We start from the raw sequence: 16342 nt of genomic DNA on the forward strand, positions 1-16342 counted from the left end.
AAGTTGTTACATTATATCCATAATAGCGGAATGTCTTTTATGATGAGAGAAAGAGAATTTGTTAAAGACTTTATCAATGATCATAGGACAAAAGCCTCTCTACTCCAGTATACTGCTTTCCCCTCATAATATAGAATTTTAATTAATGTATTTCTCTTCTAATTTAAGGTTAAAAAAGAAGTTTAGATTAAATGAAATTTGATTTAACCTGATATATATATTTTTGGCAGGATATTACAAAAATTTTAATTTGCTCCATGTCACGCTTGCACTTACTTCTTTCCATTCAAATTCTAATGACTGCATAGAAGGGAATTTAGCTTTCTTTGTTGCAGTCTTTATTTAAATAACAATAGTAATATTTCTATTTTATTCAACTCTTAAAAAATAATCCTTAAAAGTACTCGTACATTCCGCATTTGGTATTGACAATATTGCAACTCGCACATTAAGTGACAATGATCTTTCTTGCTGGAGAAAAAGAGATTAGATGCCTAATATATTAATTTTTAAGTTGATTAATTTGTAATAAGAACTTCTAAGAAATTTGATAAATTATACGAAATGCAGCTGAAAATAAAAGTTAGGATTTTCATTTAAACTCACCAAGTCTTCAAAGCACATGCAACATCGAAGCATATGCAAGAGCTATATATAAATCTTGTGTAATTTATTGTTATTTAATTTAGTGGAATTAAAATAAATTGCGCAAATCAAATCATTGCTTACTGCTTAATAACTTAAATTTAATTAATGAGATATATAATATTTTTCACAATATCTAATCAATGTAATTCTGAAATATATAATTTATTTGATAATATATATTTGGTTATATATTAACGTAATTTTTAAATACATAATCTTTTGGTAATACTTATAATTAATCTAACTTCTAATGAACTTAATTCGTGTCATTTCTAATACACCCAACAAACTAATACTAAGTTACTAATACTAAGTCAGAGTTTCTTGCGCTAAGATAAGCCAATAAGTTTTTTATCTTTTGATTTTGAATTAAACTGGATTAGTCAGTTGTGATAAAGAACAAAGAACTATCCGCCTAAGATTCATCCTGGTTTTCATCTCGATCATCCCAAAGATCTAATTTTTTTCCTTTCGCTTTTACTTGTTTCACTTGTTTTAATAAATAGTTCATGCTTAATTGTGACGCTGGAAATGTTTATATTAATCGTGTTAAGATTATTAATTTCCTTTTATCACTTTTCAAATTGTTGCCACCAAATATTAGAACCCTGCATTATATTTAAAGAAATTGAATCACGAAGAATCTGCATAAATGTATGTATATTTCTCGCATTGTAAAAAAACAACAGTACCTTAAAACATCAAATTTTAAATAACGTAATCCTCCACTGAATATGAGCATCTGAAAGCCCAAATTTGGAATTCGTTTTATTATCTATTTCATATTTTGTAGAACTTTAACGAATTTTTGATTTGATTAGCAAACTCAACAATTTCAAAGCGTATTTTATGCGCGAGTTTTTTTTTTTTTTTTTTTTTTTTTTTTTTTTTTTAAGCCCAAAGAGCATTATCCCAGAAGGACTATTAATTTCGTTTTGGCATTTTGCGTCAAAAAACCTTTAAAAGTCTGAATCACTTTTCAAATTGTTGCCAACAAATATTATCGCCCTGTATTATATTTAAAGAAATTAAGTAATTAAGAATCTGCTCGCATTGTGATAAAGCAACGGTACCTAGAGCCATCAAATTTTGAATAACTTACGTGTCCACCCGAATATGGGCACCTGGAAGCCCAAATTTGGAATTTATTTCATAATCTTTCGTATTTTGTAAAACTTTAACGAATTTTTGATTAGAAAACTCAGCGATTTCAAAGCGAGCAGTGTACGGAAACAAAGAAGCATTTCTATCTCCAGCGCGCAAGACTGTCTATCGGAAATTCTAAAGATATGCTCTTTTTAAATTATTTTGCGACATTGCTGTTGAATTGAATTTTATGGTTTCAGTGCGAAGAACAGGATAGTTAATAAATAAAGGTAACACGCAAAACATATATATACTGCTGTTGAATTGGGTTTTATGGTTTAAGTGCGAAGAACATGATATTTAGTAAATAAAGGTGAAACGTTAAAAAAGTGCTACTTTGGAAGTAATATAAAATCTGAAAGCTTTCAGATTTATTTATTTATTTTGTGCCTTTAGATGACGCTAGTTACGTTACCAGGCTATTTATCATCCTCGTAAACTGCCAAGTGTTACCTTTCAGGAACATAACATGTATACTTTTTCTCCTACTCTCCCTGTGAAATATCCAGTTCTTAGTTTGTTGCCATTCAAAAGTTTAATCTTGCTGACATTGTTAAGAGATTTTTAAGTCAGGTTTCTAATTTTAGCTTTGTTATTAATCAGAGTGACAGACTTAAAAGCCATAAGCTCCTTCCTTCTTAATAATTTACTTATTTTATTTTTTATAATATCTCTAATTAATATAATTTTAATAATCTAATTTCAAACTACTAATTTTTATAAACATTTGCACCATTATTGTAATTAATAAAAAGACATTTCTGATGCCATACGTTATATACCTCGGTACGGATAATCATTTGCGAGTCGCTTTTCATTTAATAAGAAAATCATGATATCCAGTTTTCATTAAATACATTCTAATACTCAGTTACACATACGTATTTTTAAGAGTAAATATCGGATTGTCAGTAAAATATCCCCGCAGGTCATTCGTCGGAGAATTGCCTGAGAGAAATGATTGCCTTAGCAATCATATTCGCCAGATCTTTTCTGTATATCTGCCAAAAAAGAAAAGTAAAAAATGATCCCTTCAGAAAAGAAAATAACAAGCCATTATCTCATCTGTATTATCGTTATTTGCTTCTTGTCTTCGGCCGTCGAACTTGGACCGCTACTCCCACTTCGAACTAACTTGAGAGCATGCGCAAGTAGCCCTTGAAAGACAGGTAATTATGCACATAACTCGTTTTTTGACTAATTTAATATCCACGCAATATTTGTGAGGACAAAGCCCCTGTGGATCGCAGTATCTTCTTCCGCTTGCCATAGTAGGAAGTGTTTCCTTAATACTTAGGCTCGTTTTTTGTCTCCTTCCCTTTTTTCAAATATACAGCTTATTTAACAATAACTATTTAATAATAACAATAATAATTGTTTGATAATTATTTAATAACAATGTATTTAATAATAATCTATTTATATAATTTATTTAATGCCCACGCAATATTCCTGAGGACAAATCCTCTGCGGATCGCAATATCTTCTTCCGCTTGCCATAGTATGAAGTGTTTCACTAATACTTTAGTACTTTAGGTTCTTTTTCCCGCTTTCATTATTTTTTTTTCAAAGCTTGCAGCTTTTAGTAAATGATATTCACTAGCTAAAGTCCCCAGATATAGAGTTTAGATTCCTTTTTAACATATTGAATTTCCCACTCAAGCATTCCTTTTTGTAAAATTTAATTATTCATTAAAAATTTAAGCTTTATCAAATTTTAATTTCAAGAGTAATAGTACGTCTCAAAATCAGAGAAATCTCTAGAATTCAAAATGAAAAAGAAAACTAAATTTAATTATAAAAATTAATAAAATATATTTTAGAATTAGATTTAATAAGAAATTTCTTGAGGCTTTAAGAGAATATTGTGAATGTTTATCTATACAGAACTTAAAGCCAATTACTCCGAAAAGTAGGCACGATCCGTGATTCGCCAACACTCAGGCTTTTTTCGGATTCCATTCTTGTGAAATTGAATTGTCTTCGTAGAAATCTGCCAGCCACTTATTCATCATAAATAAGACAATAAGATCTGCAGCGATCGACAGCCGAAAATTACCTTGAAATGAGCAGATCTTCAGCATTACACACACCACAGAGACTTGTGTCGCCACAGAGATTCCTGAACCAACAGCTTACCTTACGCTTTCTCATGGTACTTTAATGGAATGCGATCTTAAGGCGACGACTTCAGGAGCACTTAATTCAGACTCTGAGCAGAAAACACTTATGAGACCGTATTGAAAGCACTTCAAGGCTCATACTTAAAAGATATTTTTATCCTAAATGCACTGTGGGACCTTATATCTATTGTAAAAATAATCGGAGAACATTCGATGAGACCAGAAATTTCCCAGCAAGCTAATACATTTTATTCAGAAGTGTTAGAGGTGTGAAACGTCAATTATTATTGATGCAGCAGTAATACGGTAAAGACTTCCGAAAAAAAGAACTAAACGAAACTGAATTAAACTTATCTCTTCCAATACGTTCAAATTTTGTGTATTTGATTATTGAATTGATAAAAGTTAAACTGAAGCAGACCCAAATGTAGAAGTAAATTAGTCTGCTGCATTTAGTTTTATTTTATAAATTTGATGAAAACAGGACGAAAAAATATGCTGCACACATTTTGTTTATTGTGTAAAGCTGAAAATCCTCTAATGGTAAATTGGATAAAATTGCTCTCAGGTGCTTAAGTTAAATGAAGCAAAGAGACAAAATGGTAACTTTGGCTAGAAATTTAGATCACAGGGACATTCTTTCAGTTGCATAAAAAGTGGAAGTAGACAAAAAGAAAAAAAAAGGCAAAATGGAATAGAAAAAATGTAATGCCTGAAAATTATCTATTAATTTTAGTTTTGTTACATCGTAAGGAAACCAAATTCAAAAATATATAAAAAATAAAAATAAAGAAAAATAAAGAACGTGCCTGGCTTAGATCACGCTTCAATGAATCAATTTGGTAGTTCAGCAGGTCCGCGGAGTAGAAGAATTCTGAGCTGGATTTTCCACTGAGCACGTGTCGTTACAATGGCAAAAGCATTGACTATGAAAAAGAACACTAAATGTTTTTAGAAGTACTAGTTATATTTTCTGTTGAAAACTTTATAAAAATGTAATGCAGCAAATTTATGGAGTAATTACGCAATTTTTTGTTTGTTTATGCAATGGAGATAATTTGATAATTTGTCCAGGAATGATAAAACGTCCTACGATGTTCTGAAAATAAGTCATCTTTTGCTTAACGAACTTTCTCAAGTATTGAGTTATGCTTTATTTTAATTCGGTTATTATTATTTTAATTGCTCCTTTTTTCAATTCTGATGACTGAAACTTCTCAAATAATATCGGAACAACAGAAAATTTCGTGCAAAAACTTTAAAACCCTAATCATTACTAATAATTTATTATGGCATTCAAGTTTTATACTGATTTCTAATACACTACAAAAGAAAATTAATGTCCAAGTGCAATTATGAATAAAAAATTTAAACGCACAGGGAAATATACTATTAGCACTTCACGTAAATTAATGAATAAGAAGTCGCAGGTTTGCTAAAAAAAAAACGTGCTGTTTTTTAAACTTTACATTACTTTGTGGATTCCTAGGTTAAAAAAAAATGCTTTGGATCTTCCAACCACACACAAAATCCAAGTACGTTCTGTAGAGAAATTGCTGAGTCAAAAGAAGCTAATACCTATGTTGTGGGGAATAAGTTCATAAATTTAGGTAAGTAACCTTGTTATGCGAATGGTAACTCAACTACATACTGAAAAATTTTACGATGAAAGATTTAACCTAATGAAACAAAAGTTTGGACGGCGGGAATTTCGCAGTTTCTCAGTTTGTCACAGACACATTGCCAGGATGATGACTTTCGTCCTACGTTCAACATTTAATGCCCTTCACGCAGACTTCAAAACCAGGTTTAAGGATGATTTGACTATGGAAATACCACAGAGGATTATCAGTCCGTACGGTGAAACTGAAGAATCGGTTGTCATGCTACAAAAAGAATTGACTGGAATAAGTACTAACGAAAGACTTACGGTGCAGTTTAAAAATGGATATGTTCCGGCTTTAGAGAGATGTACCTGTTACTTATCCTGCATTATGGACTACCGCAAATTTTCGTGTAATAGAATTTCTATCTTCATATTTTGTCGAAAGGAGATTCAGTGGGGTTATCAATTTTCTTAAAAAAAGTAAATAAAATTGGAAATCACTGACCGGGGAGATTTAAGTTAAGGCTGACTAATTGGAAGCCGAATACTAAAAATTTGCTATTAAAGCATAAGGTTCATTCCTCCCATTAAATGCATTGACTTCTTTTGGTTGTGTATATGTATTTATTTTATGTAAGAATGTTTGCCAGATTTGCATTTTGTGCCGCTTTTATTAATAATGATATATGAATAAAAACTTTAGACATGTTTTATTATTTCAAAATTTGTCAGCTGTCAAAAACAGGTTTAACGTTGAATTTTTAAAAAATCGGTATTAGATAGCGTTCCAAAACTACTCACCCAGTGTAAAATTTCCTCTCACAGCTGTCATTACTAGGTAAATTTTCACCCTGTTTGGTAAATTTCTCACTTGTAACGTGACATTCTTATACATTTTGCTTTTACTTGAGTGTTTTGGAATGCTTTTGGTGAAACTTTACCCTCAGTTTTACTCTGCTTTGAAACGCTCGAGAATAAATATTGCATTTCCCGACCAGGTTTAGAACGACCACTAAGGAGGGGAGTCAACGAAAAACATAAAAAATCGACAAGTGGCCAACTGGACAAAAAAGTTTGGGAATATTTGTGTTAAGCCAAACATTAACTTGAGGTTTGCAGACTTGAGCTTTTAATATATTTTTAAATATTAATAATAAGGTTTTTCAATATCAGTATTTTTATAAAATGTTTATGTAATGGTTACTAAAAACCTTCACGGCAAGTGCAATGCTACAGGTATTTTAAATAGTGCAAATCCCTGATTCTGGTTTCTTACCAAATAAACAAAATTATAATAACCCTAACTTATATTTCTTTATTTATAAAGTTTTATAAATATTTACCATTGTGTAACGTGTTACGCTAGTTTTCCTCAGAAAATCCTCCACGAAGGCATCCCTCCCCTTACGCAGATAGACCTGATATGATTTTTCTCGTAATAAACTTATAAGGTATTTCTCCAGCCTTCCTAGCGTGCCCTTGTGGTGTAGTGGTTCTGCACGCTGGGGCGGTATTCCAGAGGTCCGTGGTTCAATTCACGGCAAAGGCGTTTGCCAATTTTTCATCTCTCCGGCTTCCAAAATTAACCTAATGCCTCTACAAAACAAACCAGTGTATAAATATTTACAGCACAAAGTACAATTTACAAAAGTAGTTTCTAACGTTATATATAATCATGTACCTCGGCTGAGGGATTTTTCTTTTTTTCTTTAAGGGATATCTTATTTTTTCTCTCTAACATTACGTTAAAAGAGTTTACGGTTTATTTATCACTATGAAGAATTTCACCAGAGATATTAATTGAATCTTTAAATACGTTTCGTATGAAATCGCACAATATAATTAAAAAGATATGCGTCAAAAAGCAAGCACTGAATCTGAAAATCCTTTTTAAAAAATTTAAAAGTGCACTTTATTAAAAAAGCATGTCAGAATGTGAGAATGAGAATATCTGTACAGGGAATTTAAAATGCGAAGGAATGTCAAGAAAAATCAAGCAGTCTTTTATTAGACAATTTTGAAATTTAAATGTTAGTTTTTCTTTATTTATACTGAAAAAAAGAACGTATTATATTTGGATAAGCCCAGATTTATTGTTTTAGAATTGTCTAAATTACATACCTATAAATTGTATTACTCTGTAATGATTAATTTATTTTTTATCTAACCAGTTATTTTACGTTAAGTAACCTTACTGTCCCTCTCCTTTCCGATTTCCTGCCAGTATGCGAATTTTTAGTTCGCGCATGTTCAGATGAGGTAAAAAGAGCTAGTATTTGAAGGGAATTTTTAGATTGTTTAATCAGAGCGTGTTCGGTCTGCTGAAGGTCACGTTACTAGTTGCAGTTCTACTATAGCAGTCTCCCTTCGGCGTTGCGTTATCCTTGCCAATAGTTCTTGTCACGCCGGTAGGTTTGAGCCACTTTACGCATTAATCATTTCTGTGTATCCTTTGGGGTAACTTAAGGTTGAACTTAGTTTGAAATTTGAATTCCTTATCTGAGTTACGCCATAAATGCAAGCTGATTTGTAAGCACAAAAAGTGCCTTCTGTTAAATGATTTTGAGTTCTGAATAAAAGGGTCTTTTACACCCTTCTTAAGTTCTCTTTCTTTCATCGTAGACATAGCGATAAGTCGCTTAAACATCTATTCAAAGATTTGTCACAACTTACTCTTAGTTACAGAAACAAATCCACACAACTCTCGGTTTAAAAGTGTGTATAATGATCGTTGTGAATTACTATATATTGATTCCTTTTATTTTAATATTAAAAACAAATGATGCAGTATTGTTTTACCGGCAAGCTGAAAATTGTATTAACTGATTGTTCCCGCAGTTTGTAGAAAATCAGTTTCAAGTGAAGTCCTGGGACCTTTTGCATCTGGCAAAGCAATAAATATCATTCAGACTATCTTACCTTCAACATTATAATATACATTCGTATTCAAAGCTTAAACATTTCTTTCCTTGCTATCTGCTGGTATTATCGTAATATTTTTGGTTTTATATCTAAATCCTGGATCTTTTAAAATTCATAGAATCTTTCACCTGCAATGTAATTCGATGCTCCTCTATCGGCGCAAAAAGCTGGTCTTTCTCCACAGATATTAAAAAAAAAAAAAAAAAATGGACCTGCTCAGTAGATTGGATGATTCCAATTGCATACAGTTTTACAGAACTGACGACAATATTAGTTTCTTCTTTTAACTTACTACACTAACGGCACTTTGATTGTAGAAAATAAAGATGTCCACAACCCCACAGCAGTGAATAGAAGTTATAGGGATAAATAAATTTCGGTTTGGCCCCTACTAAGGCCAGAAGTGGTGGTCACTTTATTATGGAGGCACCTAATGGATCGGCCACCTTTGCCTCCTAAGAAAGGACGGATAGTTACAACCATGCCTTCTCCGGGATTCGAGCCCGGGCCCTTTGGTATCGCAGTCGACTTCCCTAACTACTATACCATTTAGAATTGTCAAAGTTTGTATTTTTAATCTGGTTAGCGTTTCTAGGATTAGGAGGTTTAAATTTTCTTGCTGGAACAAATTTAATATTTTATTTATTTATTTATTTATTTTGCAATGGGAGTGCATTTTTCTTCATACCAAGTCTCACATTTTCGCAATAATCGAGCTTTTCTGCGAGCTCCAACGGATTATTCATTTCTGATAAAATCTCCACGAATGTTCTTCCACATCGGGAGGTATTCTTTCATTTAGCTGATCTTCAATGGTCAAGTCTTATAGTTGCTTGAAACTAGACATACTCAGTTTTTTAACCCATCCTTCAAAACAAGATTTCGTTTCAAAAGCAAAGTTCTTTCACGTAATTTCTGCAGATTTTTCATGTTGACAAAACATTTGTCGAAACCTATCAGCTGTCAGTCTATATCGCTTTGAAGGCATATCTTTTACTTTTGCATAATCGTTAGAATCTTCTTTGTTTTCTCTAACAACTAATTAATTTATCTCAGGTGGCAATGATCGAATTCAATACGGGATCCAGTTAGTTTTAGGTATATTTATGAACTTCAGTTAACGCACAAACACTGTCAGATAAAGACCTATCTCATTTTGCTTTGAGATAAATTTTGGAAGAATACAACTCAGTTCAAATTTAGGTTGATCTATTTTCTTTCTTCTTCTGCATTTTTTTTTTTTTTAGCCCTATCTTCAGCTGCTTTTTGTTCAACCAGTTTGAGTCTTTCCACTACATTTTCTGGTGCTATGAGTTCAGCGATAATGTTATTTAACATATTGTTTGTAAATTCTTCATCATAGATTTCAGAATTCTTTATTAGATCTCGCAATAGCACGACTTTTAAGTTACCTGTACCTTGCAATCCAAACTCTAAAGCTAGTATTCTAAAATCCTATTTGTGGCCTTTGCCTAAATACGCCATCTCGAAATAAATTTACGTAATTTTTTTAAATAGTCCAAATGACTTTTCTAACTTTGTATTGTTTTCGTTAATACTTAAATACTTACAAAATTAAATATAATTTCACTCTATAAATTATCTTAATTAATCAAACTTCACACAAAACTAATGTCCTACTTACTGAGTAGTTGCTTTACAACAAAACCAAGCATACTGGATTAATCCTTCACATACCGAAGTGGCTAATTTTTACCGCGGTGGCAAAACTCGAAATTTTTCACATCACCAGGCTGATGATTTTCTCAACAACGGGTCAAAAATAAGTCATAATAATTTATCGCATTAAAAAACGTACACTACTCTTTTAGGTGACAAAGTGGTGTAAGAAATACCTGAGAAAACAATTCAACTGCCCCCGGTAGCACATACTTCTGATCTGCATATACTTATGGTTCACCTTTGATTACCTCCAAATCATAAAGGCATTTAGATAGTTAATAATGTGTCCTCTTTTCCAAGATTTCACGTCTAATGCAAACCTTAATTCTACCTTCTTCTGTAATATGTTTAATATAATATGAATAGTAGTTATACTGTCGCATAAAAACTGTATGTTTTCTTAATGCCATCTGTTTATAAATTTCATGCATCATCCAAAACGTTCTGCCACAGGCATTTTTGATAAGTAAGTGTTGCTCAATTTTACTTCAGTTTAATCATTCATGTTTCGTAAGCTACTATCATGCTCCACGGAAATTTGCATTCCTTTATACTCAATTTCGATGGAAAATGTATCCGCCAGTGTTCCTCAAATGATCCTCCCGGATCATCTTTCAAGAATCTTTCTAACTTTCTTTTTGCCTCAAGCTAATGGAAGCTGGTTCATTTATCTTAAGGTATTTCCCAATGGTCAGCAATGTTTGACAGCTGAAAGATAATCCTTTTCACGGTTGGAAGCTAAGTTAATTTGCCTTTTCAGAAACTAATCTAGGCAGGAAATCTACTGAACCATCTCTACACAATCGGTGTTACTAATATCTTACGGTGGGAGAGACTGAGAAAAATGCATGAGCTGGATTTGGTAAGAGTAATTTTACCGTGATGTTTTTAAAAAATATCAGATAGAAAGGCGATCCGTGATTCCATCCGATATTTTTAAAATCAGAGCAATTACCTTTTAATAATTTTAACTGAGTATTTTTCAGTAGTGATGTTTTAATTTAATTACATTGCTGCTAATCTAAGTTTACTTTTAGACTTTTAATTCACATTGCTTTTAGCCCAATGGTCGTTTAGCCCACAAGGGCTATTAATTTCGTTTTGCCATTTTGCGTTGGTTCACTATAAATGTAGGTTCCCTTATCAAATTGTTGCCACTAAATATTAGAGCCCTGTGTTATATTTAAAAAAATTAAATAATGAAAGATCTGCATAAATATATGTATGTTTCTCACATTGCGATAAAATAAAGGTATCTAGAGCCATCAAATTTTGAATTACGTAATCTTCCACTGAATGTGGGCGTATGGAAGCCCTAGTTTGGAATTTGTTTTATCATCTATTTCATATTTTGTGACACTTTAAAGAATTTTTGATTAAGAAAATCAATGATTTCAAAGCGAGCAATGCTGTACGGGAAAAAAAAAAAAAATTTCAGCGCGCCAGACTGTGTATCGGAAATTCTAAAGATATGGTCATTTTAAAATTATTTTGCCATATTGCTGTTGAATTGAATTTTATGGTTTAAGTGCGAAGAACATGATATTTAATAAATAAAAGCGGCACACAAAACGTTAAAAAAACGCTCCTTTGAGCGTAATGTAAAATCTGAAGGTTTTCAGATTTTTTTTTAGGCCAAAGGGAGTTTGTCCCTGAAGGACTATTGTTTTCGTTTCGCGATTTTGCGTTCACTATAAACGGATTTGCGTCGAAAACTTTAAAAGGCCGTATCCCTTTTCAAATCGTTGCCACCATATATTATACTATCGCCCTGTCTTATATTTGAAGAAATTAAATAATGAAAAATCTGCATAAATGTATGTATATTTCTCGCATTGTGATAAAACAACGGTTTATAGAGCCATCGAATTTTGAATGACGGAATCCTACTGCGAATACGGGCATGTGAAAGCCCAAATTTGAAATTTGTTTTATTATCGATTTCATATTTTGTAAAACTTTAACGAATTTTTGATTAACAAACTCAATGATTTCAAAGCGAGCAATGGCATCGTCTAATAGTGGCATCGCTCCAGCTCAAATGTATTCACCGATAAGACCAACCGGCTTCTTTGAGCCCAACTACACGACCTCTCTCAAATTCTGACATCTGCGCATATCGTTCGCGCACCTGTATGCGAGGCATAGTTACTGTCTACCAGAGTACACGGAAAGAAATTCGTGAAGAATTTATGACCTGGAATCGTAATTTCTCCTCTTAAATATCCTGCCAGTTGAGCAGATCAGATGCGCTGTAGCGACAACCGTTCATTCATTGGCAGCCGAAATCTAAAATTTTGCAGTTCCCGTCGAAACCCGTATGCATATCAATTTGTGTCCAATTTGCTTTATATCTTCTCGGTGCGTCGTGGTGCGTCGTTTTTTTTTTTAATTTTATTATTATTATTATTATTATTATTATTATTATTATTATTATTATTATTATTATTATTAACTTCCTTGTACGAAGTAAAAAGGAAGTATTGTAATCGCGAAAAGTTTCAGGCAGCATATTTCAACGAAAATATCCATTTTGACCGCTATCGAATGCAATTTAACGATGTTTTTGCGTCATATCTGTACGTAAGGACAGAATAAAATACTCGTTTCCTTCAAAAAAATTATAAAACTGCTTTAAAATTAATTCTGAAGAGAATTTTTCGTGGCGTCTGTACGAACGTATGTACGTACGTTCGTGCGTACGTATCTCGCACAACTCAAAAACGAGTATCCTCAGAACGTTGAAATTTTGTATATAGGACTGTTATAACATGTAGATGTGCACCTCGTATTTTGGTTGCAATCGGCAGCAACAAACGTATATAAATATATTTATATATACGTATATAAATATATCCACTCTATTACCCGGCTCAGTGATCTCAGTTTCTTTACACTTATATGTTTGTAAATTGTACAATTTTGGCTTTAAAAATGATTGAATTATGTTGTTTTTATCTTCCGGTTAAGGATTTTATGCCTTTAGTAAATCTGTGTGCAATATTTTTAGAATTATCAGCAATTTTAAAGTTGTTTAATTGCCGCTAAGCCTGTTTTTCTAATGGCGGCCATTGATGTTTACATTTGAAACAGGAGACTAGTGGATTTGTTGCCAATCTAGAGAAACTTAGCTTCGCAACAACAAAGAACGCATTCATTTATTATTGCCAATTAAATCATGCTTAATTCTTTCTGGAATGTTTTAGAGGAAATAAGCGTTTGAGATTTACTTCGTAATTTTTAACATAGATAATTTGAGTTTTTATGTATTTTTGCCTTCTCGCGAAGTGAGAACTGAATTAATTAAATGAGAAGTACTCAATCGTCTGTGAAAAACTGTTTCTGTTTTGTTTGCTTAATTTCTTTTATACATAGTTCTAGCTTTATTATAGTATTTGAATAGAACATGTGGCAACGATTAGATAATTCTTTAAATGATATACATTTTGTGCATTCTGAGTTATAATATGAATGAAATATAATACTGTTAAGTAAACCTAGCGCCAGAGTGTCGCTATGGTAAACAAAGTGAATTTTAAAGAATGCATTTATTCTATTGTGGTTTATGCGCTGTCGGCGAAGTAGGTTTAATTCAATCTAATAAGTTTAAATAAAATGCAAGAAAAAATGCGTATAATTTAATATTCCGTACAAGGAAGCCATGTGGTGTACACATCAGATTTTTTGTCTAAGAGTGTAGTTACAAGATTGTCTGATAGGTTTTAATACTAGTAACGCCATCTTATGTAAATTCCTCAAAATTTATTTGTACACCCAATATTTAAGCTTTAAATTAAGGAAATGCACTGCTTTTGCTTACAGAAAAATATCCGCTGCTTGTGGAATTTAAACTGATATAAAATTTAATTAAAATTTTAACTAATTTAACGCCAAAAATTCACAAAGAGGAAAAAAAAAAAAACCTATCAAGTGTTGGTTTAGTTATTCTAACTGCACAAGCAAACTCCGCACTTTTAAGAAATCTGCTGTTATATGTGTGTAGCTAGCTAATTCGCAGCATAGTAAGAGCTGCATGACAAAAACATAGGAGATAGTACAAATGAAACAATGGATTAATTAACATAAACTTTATAAAACTGTAAAAATTGTTCCTGCCCCTTCGAATGTCCTTTGTGGTGTAATTGGAAACACGTCCGGCGGACAGTTGGGAGTTTGGGAGTTCGAATTCCGATGAAAGCATTGCTGGTTTTTCGTGTTTCTTGCTGGACAAATGCCTAATCTCCTCTTTGAAACTTTTCAGAAATTCAGTGATTTAACCTTGATTTGTAATCTGTAACAACGCAATTTATTTTAAGAAAAATATTTGACATTTGTTCCATGTGAGCAGAATAAGCTACATTAAATTTCCGTATGAAGGAAGACCCTTATTGATGCCGTAGTCCTGAGAAGACCCTTATTGATGCCTGAGAATATTAGACGTTGTTCTGAGCATGGGTTTCATACCCTCTATGATAGCAGTGGTAATCTCCCAAACATAAGTAGAGCAAATACAGGGCTTTTTTTACAGAAAATGAAATTATTCTTGCAGGTATAATTTCTACAAATAAAGTTCATATTTTTAATAATGTTGTACAGAATGTCATTGATGTTTTATTGAATGATTAATTATAATTATAATTAAGTTAATAATAATTATAATTAATTATAATCATGATTAAGTTTACATATCTCTGAGAGCTTCTTCAGATTCAAAAACATTCCTTCAGGAACGAAGTGTTTCAGTATATTCTTTAATGCGTTGGAAATTTGAGGCATGCTTCGGAAAGCCCAAGTATAAGGGAAAAGAATTTGTTTCTCGAACGTTTCAAAAGATCAAATGAACTGAAGAAAATAATAGCAACGCGGGCCGCAATAAACAGACAGAGGATCTGACATGATCCCGGACTGCCATCTGGTCATGACTCCTTTAGAAGACTAGAAAGATTTTTCAACTTTTCTGGAACTAGGAGCTGTTGATAGGGGGTTCTCTGACTTTTTTATAGATTTCCTATTGCCAGAAAAGCCCTATTAAAGCCGTCTTCCATTATACAGATTTCATCCTATTTGACTCATTCCAAGATATCAATAATTTGATCCAATATCTCAAGAATGATTAATTAATAGTTTAATATTAATAATCTGACAGGCCCTTGGTTTCTTTTAGTATAGGCATCGGATGTAAAATAACTTGTTTAAGTATCTTTTTAATTTAGAAATAGCTGCTTTAAAACAGTTTTATGTTTTAAAATAAATTCTTTCACTTCAGCTTCAAGTACAGTGTTAATTTATATAACTGTGAAAGAGATGCTTTCTTTCTATACTGTTTAGCAGCGGCCAAGTAGATAATAGCGATGACAATAAGTGTTTAGTCATGTTTACTTCGAAAAAACTGGCTGCTTAGTTTAGCATGGTGTTTTCTTGGTCCTCCCAACTTTAACTTAACTACGAGGCACTTAACTTAAATACGAGGCAGTGTTTTTTTATAATTAGTTAACCAACCAACTCTTCTTAAACACTATGATAATAAAAAGTGAAAATGCAAAGCAAAGCAATTCCTGATTTCCGAAGATATTGGATCGATCAAGGCAAAAAACAGGTGTTTAACTCGATTTCCATTACACGAGATTGGGCGATTTGGCTGTATGATGCTTCCGTGATTTTCCTCAAGTGCAATCTAAATATGGAAAAATTTACCTTAGAAGGAAGACTGCTTATGATAAAATAAGCAGACAGCCCAAGTGTGTTTTGCTTTGATGAAATAATCTAATCCATCCAGGCATTATATTTAATTCTAATAGCAGAACAACTTCTTATTTTTTACGGTTCCACATAACTTAAATGTCATTTTCTATAACCATAAAGACAGACAGACTATTTATCACCTCTTTTTACTTCTAAAGTACTGCAGATACAAACTCAGGCAAAGGCTTTTAAAAAGAACTTTTTTATACACATCTGCTTGATGACTACACAATCAAATTTCCACAACTTACGAGAAATTCGGAACAAATGTTCAAATCAAATTAAAATATTAAACACAAAATAACCCTCGCCTGCGTAAGCTTTGGTTTAAGGTCCCAATATTTTCATGAAGCAATTACGGATAGTGAAGCTAAAGTTAACTAAGCAATTCAACTCATTAGGGTTTAGTTTGGTTTATATGATTACTGCAAATCCTTAAGGGCTATCTGTCTAAGGGGTGCATGCCTTCGTG

Source organism: Stegodyphus dumicola, chromosome X2, assembly GCF_044657685.1.
Source record: "Stegodyphus dumicola isolate Sdum_Otavi_A_Nest chromosome X2, ASM4465768v1".
Classification (NCBI taxonomy): Eukaryota; Metazoa; Arthropoda; class Arachnida; order Araneae; family Eresidae; genus Stegodyphus; species Stegodyphus dumicola.